The sequence below is a fragment of the Nilaparvata lugens genome, chromosome 12 (genome assembly GCF_014356525.2).
Source record: "Nilaparvata lugens isolate BPH chromosome 12, ASM1435652v1, whole genome shotgun sequence".
NCBI lineage: Eukaryota > Metazoa > Arthropoda > Insecta > Hemiptera > Delphacidae > Nilaparvata > Nilaparvata lugens.
In genome coordinates, this window is record NC_052515.1 from 25456961 (window position 1) to 25465620 (window position 8660).

The window sequence follows — 8660 nt, forward strand, 5'->3', positions numbered from 1 at the left end:
TTATAGTGTTTATTTCAACGTTCATAATACCAGAAGAAACTCTTGGAAACAGCTTCTTATAGTGATAATTTTTAATACTGGGAAATACTACAGAAATAACTTCTCAGTCATTTTAGTAGTCTCTCTCTCTCACTCATCATCATCATCTGTCTTATCACCCACGCACAAGCCTAGTTGGCATCATCCTCAGCCAAAAAAGTGAAATATTTTTGTAGTATGAGTAGAAATTTGTTAGTGTTTTTCATAGCAGACATAATCTTGCAGTAGTTCTTTCATAGTATTTCTAGGTACATTAAAGAATGAAAACGCTCCAATACATTGCAGAATGATGTATTACATGAAAAATCCATAGAATTATCAAACACATCTTGAATAAAATGAGACACTTTGAAGAGGAAATCTCTCGAGCATTCAACATGGCTGCCATTTTATAAGCTTGATAAATCATGTGGGACCAATATATTTGTAAGCCATAAATACATAGACGTCAGACAACAAAGAGCGGCTATAGAAGAAGAATAATCGCACACCATAAGTCAGGCCTTGTAAGCGGATAAATCAGTCATAAATAAAATTCGAAACGACGCGCCGTATGTTTGGCGGGCGCGGCAACAGATTTGGCGGGAAATTGGAAATTGGCGGGAACATTTTTGGCGGGAGTTTAGTGTAACGGAAAAAATTTAGAACTCGTTTGGAGGGAATTTCAGTGAGGGAACGATATTCTAGGAGGGAATTCAGTGTGGAGGAGCAAATGATGGGTAATTTTTGAGGGAAATTTGACGAGAACAATATTTTCGGCGGGAGATTAGACGTGGGAACAATTTTGGCGGGAATCGAAACAGGAAATGGGAACGTTTATCATTTTTTAAGCAATAACTTATCGGAAAGTGGTGGTTGGTGACGTAAATTATCCCTGAAGAATGTGCTTTGATTGTCACTCACATTTTTGATGATAAGGTGGAGGAGGAGGATGAGGAGGGTTAAAAGGGGGAGGAGGAGGAGGAGGAGGAAGAGGAGGAGGTGGAGGAGGAGGAGGAGGAGGAGGAGGATGAGGTGGAGAAGGAGGAGGAGGTGGAGGAGGAGGAGGAGGAGGAGGAGGAGGAGGAGGAGGAGGAGGAGGAGGAGGAGAAGGAAAAGGAGGAGGATGTGGAGGTGGAGGTGGTGGTGAAGGAGGAGGATGACAAGAATAAGGTGAAGGACAAGGAGGAGAAGGAGGAGTAGGAGGAGGGAAGGGAGGAGAAAGAAGAAGAAAGATTAGATTAGAGTTCTCCATTTATGTATGTTACAATATTTATACACTAATTAACATTAAATGACGGTATTGCTAATATTATTCAACAAATTTGTATAAAAAATTAATCAATGAGAATAAAGTTTGAATGCAGCTACAATACGATAATATAATATTGTGATAAATCGGCGATGTTTCAACAAATAATTATCGATTCTCTGAAAATGATATAAAATAATATCCATCCCATCAATATACGACCAGGTGAGATAGAGGAAGAGGGGAAGAAGTAGATTGATGCGGTGGAGGAAGAAGAGGAGGGAAACAATGAGGAGGAGGAGGAGGAGGAGGAGAAGGAGAGGAAGTCAGAGGAGAAGGTGAAGGAGGAGGATAAGGATGAGAAGGAGGAGGTGGACGAGGATGATGATGATGATGAAGAGGAATATAAAAAGGACGATGAATGGAGAGAAGAGTATTATTGTCGGGAAATCAAGACGAGTTCAGAAAAGCCTACAGCTCAATAGAGCTAATACGGACCGTTTGAAATATTGCTTTGTCGATACGTACAATCCGTCTCTCTCTTTCTCTCTCACACACACTCTCTCTCTCTCACTCTTTCTCTCTCTCATTGGCGTTCTCGAATCTACAGGTTGGACGCTTTTTAGCAGTCTTTGGCGTGGCAAGGAGTGGGGTGGGGACACGATCATTTTTCAATTTGTTAATTTATCAATCTCATGTAAACCACAATGACCTAGCCGGCAATCAATCAAGTCTCAACTGTTGATTCATTATTTATTATGTAGGAATATTGATTGTTCAAGTATCGCCGTCCTGGGCTTCAAAACTTGATACTCTGTGCTAGATTTATTGTTTTCCACAAAGATTCTGGAAGTTAATACTTTATATTTTAGCAACGACATTATTTATCTAGACGAGCGTTAGCGAGTTCCCACTTTTGACTCACTGAAGACCAAAGTCGTTGTCCGTCTATTTGTATGTTCTACAATAACTTAATAAAGAATTGATCAATCAGCTACCAATTTTGAACACGTAATCTTCGGACATTTTTCCAGGTCAAGTTCATTGGACAACAAAATTGAGTCACTCCTTCGTCCTTTTTCAGGATATAAATATAATATTGAAAGTGCATAAAATCTTTTTTGAGATTTATAATATTGACCGAGCAAAGTGAGGTCTAAGATTCAAGTCGACGGTTTTGCATTTCTCTTTATGTTTATATATTCCGCATTTATAGCGGAACACAGTAATAGATTTTCATGAAATTTGACAGGTATGCTCCTTTTTGAATTTCGCGTCGACGTATACATACGGTTTTTTGAAATTTTGCATTTCAAGGATAACACAAAAGGAAAAGGAGTCTCCTTTGAACGCCATTATCACCGTTAAAATCAGACTTTAGAATTATTCATCATAAATCAGTTGTCTAGTGGACTATAATACTACCCGTTCAAAAACATCGAACATCTTGAAAATGTAATATCTTTCCACCAACGTTAGTAGAGAGTTGACTATAATACTACCCGTTCAAAAACATCGAACATATTGAAAATGTATCTTTCCATCAACGTTGTAGACAGTTGCAACCAGACCTGATAACAGCGCTCACACTCACATTCCGGGACGACACGTCATGGTACGATAGGACAGAAAGCTCTATGTTTATTTAGGATTTTTTCTTCACATTTCAAATTGATAAATTATTTATCAATTTTCGAGAAAACATAACAACAGGTCAATATAACTTACTGAGCGCGAGGTCTACTGTTCACAGAACTACTAGTGATTCAGTCAGCTGGAGAATTCATTGCATGCAATTACAAACAGTTTTCCAAATCCATTCATTCATTCATAACATCAGCTGAGGCTATTTGGAAGCTATCACACAGGCTAATGGGTAATATAGTTACTATAACCATAGAGAAACAATAGCTTGAAAAAACTTTGCTATTGTTTCTCTACGCTACAACACAGACATTCATGCACCGACACAGGATTTCAGCTGGTTAATATACAACATAATTTACAACTTTTACATCTCATCACGGGTTGAGATGTGCCGTTTTTCGCCATTCATTTTCTCTTGGAACTCTGTATCGAAATCATGTATCGTATCATGAATTTGGATTCATATGAGAAACAAAGATGTTGAATTTATTGATTGAGATTGTTGAAAGAAGAGTAATTTTTTAAGAGTAATTTTCATTTTAAATAGGGAACCCAATGAAACCTGCTGTCAATTTTATTCTTGTAGAAGAAATCCGATTTAGCTGTTTCCAAAATTTTTGCCATCTCTGATGGTACAAACTATAATTGAAAGTTGCAGGTTTTAAAGATTACAATACAACAGCTCTTGAGCGAGTTGTCTAACTCCGGGGATCACTAGTCCAATAACGTATTTCATTAATGGAATGAGCATCCAAAACTATTTTTCTGTATTCAATATAAGAAAGCTTTTGTTTGAAAGGGTACTATGATATTATTTTCCAACTGATATTATATTTAAATTGGTAGATGGATAAATTCGTTGAAGATATCATTTAAAAATAGAAAAAATTAATTTAAAAAGTACATTAATTTTTAGTAGATGTTGATCGACATTCATACATCAATGCGAATGACGTCTGTTGACTCATGAATAGCAATCAATCCAATAAACCAATAAAAAACGTAACTTTTATTGTATTTGAATTTTGAAATGCGCAGTTTACTGACACCTGTGTCGAGGTATAAATAGCACTGAAAACTACGAGATTATTTAGTAGAAAAATCTTCAAAATGGATTTTCCTCTTTGCAAAAAGGCGGTGAGTAAAAATATTCTTCACTATTGTCAAATAATCCTATACTATTGAGCTAGCAATATCTGTTGAAATGTCTTTGTGTATATGTTTATATGTCTTTATGTCACCGGATCCGAAATCGGCTCAAACGATTCTCACGAAATTTGGAACAAAGTAAGTTTAATAAAAAAAATTCGATTACGCTAGGTCTTACTCCTGGGATAACTGACTGAAGGACTTTGAAAAAATAATTCATCCTTGAAAAAACAGCTGAAAATATCGTCGTCGGAAGTGAGTCAGTGCGTGTTTGGGAGTGAGACAAAATGATGCCTCAGCTGTTGAACTATCGCATTCAATAAGCTGCTCTAACGAGAAATATTTATTTATTATCATACGGCAAGTAATTAATCGACATAATCAACATGAATAATAATGATCTCTTTCGTTAGAAATAATTTTGCTGTACTCCAGAACGAAGCTCGGTCCCCCGATATTGATTTCTTATTCGCCTAGATTTTTCCATTTTTGAAGTCAAGAGATTTTCATTAATAAACAAGCAAAGAGCTATCAATTCGAAAAACAAGATGTGCTAGAATCTCAAAGTATTGGTGAGCTGATTGAGCGTGTTCAAAGAGGTCGATATCGTTGCACTATTTGATATATTCTACATCTAAAACAGCTCTATGGATCACGTAGCTCTTTTGGTACACATGCTCAGCTGGGATTTAGGAATGTTGTATTGGAGGAGTTTTGAACCGCTCAAAATCGGCGGATAAAATTGTTTAATTTATCTGGATAGAGCTTAAAAGTCCGTATTTGTCTATTTGAAGGAAGGAAGCAAGCTAGAATGAAGAATGCAGGCGAGCGAAGCGAGTCTGCTGTTATCAGTTGTGAATGATACAGCCGGGGGTCCAAAAAGCGAAGCAAGCGAAACGAGCCTGCCGGCTAGTCAAGGATTATTGATAGTAACTGATCAAATGATTTTGGATTTGTACCAACTGGTTTTCTGAGAAGATAAAAACTGTGCGTGAAAACACACTCAATTTGTTCGATTTTACATTATTCTATGAGTACTCAGTAAACATTAAACTATTTTAGACTACTGTGCTCCGCAAGGGTCTAATTGAAAACTTGACAAACTAAAAACTTGACCTAATGAAATCTTGAACAGTTCCAAATAGTTCTTTAAACATTCTCGGTAAATTAAGAATCTATAAGCAAAATTTCAAGTTAATCAGTCCAGCAGTTCAGACGTGATGATGCGTCATTCGTGAATTTCCTATCCCGTTCGTGTATAGGCCAATTCCTTCCTCTAACAAATTATAGATTGGCTTGAGAATAAATGTATTCTTTCTCAATAGAATATGATATGATATTTACTGTTATGTATTTTTCCTGCGAAATCGATAATGCTAGAAAAGCACTCTCTGTTGCAGAAATTATCATTTATTTTTTGTTTAGAAGAAGTTTGGTAGTGGATGATCACCTAACATAAGCTCAATTCTTATGATATAATAACTGTACCTTTCAATCTTCTCCTATATTGAACTTTCAATTTTCCAGATATTTGGGTTACTAATGATGCTCGCTCTGCTAGTATCGTTCAGTGAAGGGAGTCAGAATGATGCTGCTGATGATGATGGGGACGTATTCTATGATTGTAATCGATAATAGACAGCTCTCCAGTCTTGAAGGAAACATTCTCTTGTGGAAAGTGATAATGATACCCCCTCCACACCGACTTCTTCTCAACATTCTTTTCCTACAAGGAATGAAATCTTATACTATCAACTCTATTTCTCAATCCTGGAGGATTTTTAAAACACCTTAATTCGTTCCCATAAATTATGATAAGAAATATGAAACTCTGTACAACAATAAATAGCAAATTGTAAAATTTATATAACTGTCGTTATTCATTTCTTGGAATTCCTGTTAGATGATAATCTTGAAGAAGAACATCCAGGCAGAGATGAATTTCAGGATGCATCAAAGATCAATTTCTTAGATGATGGGTGGTTTTTTCTGTATGTTCTAAGATAACTTCGGATTGCTTTCATGAATCAACTTCAAATAAAAATAGTGTGTGAATTAAGTTATCATTTTTTCATAACCTATAGACTGTGCATTCAAAATTGAGGTTAAGAGCAGTCTTGGGCGAACGACTGTTGTTTTCAGTTGCATTTTATTTGTATCTATATTATAATAAGAGAGAGTAGGGTGATGTTTGTTCGTTTGTTCGTTTGTTCGTTTGTTCGCATCAAAACATGTCAACTTGTGGATTGCATACCGGAAAAACGGGAATGATTTAGATCTCCAAATTTTGCACATAGATTCTAAAAATATCAATCTCGTACACCTGGAAATCCAAATTTTAATTTCCCTTCTAGATTTTTCAGAATTAATGTTTAAATTTCATTAATGGTACATTCGATTTCATTAAAAAATCACCAAATTATATGGTCGAAATTAAAAAAGGAACATCTGTTTCTATATTGCTTTCTACCTGATACCACTTAACCTCAATAATATTATTTTGATAATTGATGAATATTTTTGATAATAATGATAATATTTTAATTATAAATATAATAAGTGACCGAGCGAAGTGAGGTTTAAGATTTAAGTCGACGGTTTGGCATTTCTCTTAATGTTCAAATGTTTATATGTTGCGCATTTACGGCGAAACGCGGTAATAGATTTTTATGAAATTTGACAGGTATGTTCCTTTTTTAATTGCGCGTCGAAGTATATACAAGGTTTTTAGAAATTTTTCATTTCAAGGATAATTATAATCAAGGGAAGAATTGGCTTATACACGTACGGGATAGGAAATTCAGGAATGACGCATCATCACGCCTAAACTACTGGACTGATTAACTTGAAATTTCGCATCTAGGTTCTTCATTTACCGAGGATGGTTGTATGTCTATTTCGAATCCTTCAAGATCTCAGTAGGTCCAGTTCTAAGTTTGTCATGTTCTTAATTAGACCCTTGCGGAGCACAGGTTATCTGCAAATTGATAAATAAGTCTTTCTAGCACGTGCGTGAACGAAAGTAGACCCTTTGAGCGAATAGAGCTGGTACAACTATTTCCTTTGACGAGATATTTCCCCGCCAAATATACTAGTTTTTTTTTTAAAGTGTACGAATTCAGGGCTACATACTTGTATTTATAAAATAGAATTATAGTACCCTTTAAAATTGAAAAAATATTAAAAAACAAGAATACAAATTGTAATACGAATTGAAACTTATTGTAGTTACATTACAATTTGTATTCTTTTTTTCAATTTTAAAGGTTAATATAATTCTATTCTATAGACAGGATCGAAGCTAGAGACAGGAGAAGATGGACAATAATTATAGACAGACTCTGAAAAGTGAAAAATTTTATAATTTGAATTAATGTGAAATTGTATTTGTTGCCAACCACATATATACCTCATAAGAGAGGCTTTTGTTCTTTCAAGAATGTAAATAAAGCTATCATTATTATTTTTTAATTCTATTAAATACTAGTTTTTATTACCACAGTTTTAGAGACCTAACCTGAAGTTGGAAATAAGGAAAATTGTACATACGAGTAGAGTAGATACTTGAATTGAGTAAGTTAAATACTGAAAAGAGAGATTAAATTATTTCCAACAATTCAAGTTACAACCAGAAATTGTTATAAATTGTTATAAATGTTTTGAATCTCCAGCAGTAATGTTATCTTGAAGAAAAAAGTGTTACGAGAAGCAAACGTGGAACGAAATGAGGACAAAAATGTGGATGGAGTTAGTGAAATGGCAGGAAAAAAGGGAAAGTGAAAACCTTGTGATTTTGAGATGGTAGTTTGGTCATTAAACGGGTGACTAAGCCCCCCCTCCACCACCTCAAGCTTACAACTGAAGCACCCTTTCTTGGGGAGGGAAAAAATGGTGGGGAGGGTTAAGATCATGCTTAGGTCACATGCAAGGCAATCTGTGATATCGCCAACATTTTCCCAGCTCTAATGTTCTCGCATCCCACCTCTAACACCAACTTTCTCCCTCTATCACTCTCTCCCTCTCTCCCGCTTCATCATTCTCTCACTCTCACTCTTTCTCTTTCTTTCTCGCTCATTATCTCTCTTTCTCATTCTCTCTCGTTCTTTATCTCTCTCTCTCTTTCTCTCTCGTTCTTTATCACTCTCACTCACTTTCTCTCTCTCTTCCATCTCTATTCGGACTTCACTCTCATTCGAGACCTTCCAAGGAGGGCAAAAGTAGAAGAGGAGTGAGGAAAAACGAAAGAAAACATTCTCTTTTTTGTGTGATGAGCTCTTTTTAAACGCCAGTGATATTGTAGGAAGCGCTTAGGGAAATAATGCAGTTGTTTGCTATGATTTCCATCCACATTTAATCGACCAAACACTACTTATTTGTCATGCTCAACTTTTTCTGTCCTTTTTATTTGTTTGTTGATTCCTGTCACATTTCTATCTTCAAGTAACATTCTTCATTTTAAATAAGAAGACTGAGAAATTGTCAAAAACCACAGATTTATTGCAAGTTAGAAAGGCCTGTTTCGGCTGTTACACCATTGTCAATCTCTGATAAACTCCGTTTATCTTAGTCTTTTTATATTCAATATGAATAATTA

General features: G+C 35.5%; 1 long non-coding RNA gene across 1 annotated transcript; it reads left to right on the top strand.

Moving 5' to 3' along the window:
* Positions 1–3965: 3965 nt before the first annotated feature.
* On the top strand, positions 3966–5931 carry LOC111050587. The gene is made up of 2 exons (XR_005572669.1): positions 3966–4054; positions 5594–5931. It is a non-coding gene; the product is annotated as an uncharacterized LOC111050587 (long non-coding RNA).
* Positions 5932–8660: the final 2729 nt, after the last annotated feature.